The sequence below is a fragment of the Rattus norvegicus genome, chromosome X, assembly GCF_036323735.1.
Source record: "Rattus norvegicus strain BN/NHsdMcwi chromosome X, GRCr8, whole genome shotgun sequence".
NCBI lineage: Eukaryota > Metazoa > Chordata > Mammalia > Rodentia > Muridae > Rattus > Rattus norvegicus.
The window spans coordinates 30,553,215-30,555,873 of record NC_086039.1 but is presented as its reverse complement, the minus strand read 5'-3'; the positions used below and the strand labels follow the sequence as shown (position 1 = coordinate 30,555,873).

The following is a 2,659-nucleotide window of genomic DNA, read 5'->3' as shown; positions in this document are numbered from 1 at the left end:
TAGGTAGAGAGACTGCTGCCAGGCTCAGAGAGAGGCCTTCAGTAGTATGATACAGGATGGAGCAGAGCAGGTGATAGGCTTTGCTGACTGAGACTTAAGATATCTAGCAGATATCATGGGGCACTGTGGTACTGGATCTAGCGGGGTAGACGTCAGCCTTTTATTTTTTATATTTTTACAACAACAAATAATTTTTGTTATTATGTCTATGCAGTCACATAGTAATTTTATCAGTATGACAATGTAGTCATCACATGGTCATCTTGCTCTCTGCCTTAAAATATAGGGAACTGAGGATCAGAGTGGTAAGTATATTTGAAAAATAACAGCTGGGGGCCTGAGGTGATAGCACAGTTGGTAAATCGCTTGCATTCAATCATGAGGACTAGCATTCCATCCCCCAGAACCTATGTAAATTGAACAAACCAAAATGCCAGGTGTGGTGGTGCCCACTTGTAATTCCAGCACTTTGGAGACAAAAACAGGTGGATCCCTGGGTCAAATTGGTCAGTTAGCAGAGGCTCCTTGGTGAATACTAGCCAGTGACAGTCCCTGTCTCAAAATAAAAGAGGTCAGTGGTGCTGAGCCTGAGATTATCAACAGGTAAACACGCACATATCCCCCAACATGAACACACTCAATTTTTAAAAATATATTATCATGAACTAAAAGAAGAAAATAGGGGTTGTAGAGTTTATTCACTGTTTATAAACAATGTCTACTCTCCAGAGGACCTAGGTTTGATCCCAGCACTTTCATGGTGGCTCACAACTATTTGCACTTCCAGTTCTTGCCTGCTCAGCTACCGAGCATGTATATGGGCAGGCAAAATACTCATACACACAAAAAATATTAAAAACAGGAGATCTGACTCCCTGTTCTGGCCTTCTCAGCTACCCAGCATGAATACATGCAGGCAAAATACTCTCACACACAAATATTAAAAAGCAAAAAAATAAGGTAGCATAACTGAGATTTGATTCCTGATCTCTATAGCTTCCAACATCCTACTTCCAGGGAGAGTTCTGGCTACTGTATCTGTCCACTGAACTGTTGGGTTTCTTACAGCTTATGAAGGAGCAGACCTGGCCACTCTACCTCTAAAGTAAACCTGGTCTTTTACCATTTAACTATTTATTAACTATTGTTTAGACATAGCCTGTGAGAATATAGAGGGTTGGGTGCAGGGATTTTTGGTTCCAAAAAGTAAAAATAAAACTGCTCCATCAAATTTAACTAATGTATTTGATTAAGATGACTGTGGGATTTAACATGTTATCATTATGTATTATCAGATTTGGTAAGGATAAATGAGACCAGAAATTTATAAATTAGATGGAAATTTCTGTGTATTTTGAACGTGATTTAAAAATTGGACTTTGTGCTCGCTTCGGCAGCACATATACTAAAATTGGAACGATACAGAGAAGATTAGCATGGCCCCTGCGCAAGGATGACACGCAAATTCGTGAAGCGTTCCATATTTTTCTGAGAAAGCATTTGACAAAATTCAACACCCTTCATGATAAAAGTCCTGGAAAGAATAGGAATTCAAGGCCCATACCTAAACATAGTAAAAGCCATATACAGCAAACCAGTTGCTAACATTAAACTAAATGGAGAGAAACTTGAAGCAATCCCACTAAAATCAGGGACTAGACAAGGCTGCCCACTCTCTCCCTACTTATTCAATATAGTTCTTGAAGTTCTAGCCAGAGCAATCAGACAACAAAAGGAGATCAAGGGGATACAGATCGGAAAAGAAGAGGTCAAAATATCACTATTTGCAGATGACATGATAGTATATTTAAGTGATCCCAAAAGTTCCACCAGAGAACTACTAAAGCTGATAAACAACTTCAGCAAAGTGGCTGGGTATAAAATTAACTCAAATAAATCAGTTGCCTTCCTCTATACAAAAGAGAAACAAGCCGAGAAAGAAATTAGGGAAACGACACCCTTCATAATAGACCCAAATAATATAAAATACCTCGGTGTGACTTTAACCAAGCAAGTAAAAGATCTGTACAATAAGAACTTCAAGACACTGAGGAAAGAAATTGAAGAAGACCTCAGAAGATGGAAAGATCTCCCATGCTCATGGATTGGCAGGATTAATATAGTAAAAATGGCCATTTTACCAAAAGCAATCTACAGATTCAATGCAATCCCCATCAAAATACCAATCCAATTCTTCAAAGAGTTAGACAGAACAATTTGCAAATTCGTCTGGAATAACAAAAAACCCAGGATAGCTAAAGCTATCCTCAACAATAAAAGGACTTCAGGGGGAATCACTATCCCTGAACTCAAGCAGTATTACAGAGCAATAGTGATAAAAACTGCATGGTATTGGTACAGAGACAGACAGATAGACCAATGGAATAGAATTGAAGACCCAGAAATGAACCCACACACCTATGGTCACTTGATTTTTGACAAAGGAGCCAAAACCATCCAATGGAAAAAAGATAGCATTTTCAGCAAATGGTGCTGGTTCAACTGGAGGGCAACATGTAGAAGACTGCAGATCGATCCATCCTTATCACCCTGTACAAAGCTTAAGTCCAAGTGGATCAAGGACCTCCACATCAAACCAGACACACTCAAACTAATAGAAGAAAAACTAGGGAAGCATCTGGAACACATGGGCACTGGA

At 39.2% G+C, this 2,659-nt stretch overlaps 1 non-coding gene across 1 annotated transcript; it reads left to right on the top strand.

Moving 5' to 3' along the window:
- Positions 1-1,381: 1,381 nt before the first annotated feature.
- On the top strand, positions 1,382-1,488 carry LOC120099553 (U6 spliceosomal RNA). Its single transcript, XR_005498697.1, has one exon. It is a non-coding gene; the product is annotated as a U6 spliceosomal RNA (small nuclear RNA).
- Positions 1,489-2,659: the final 1,171 nt, after the last annotated feature.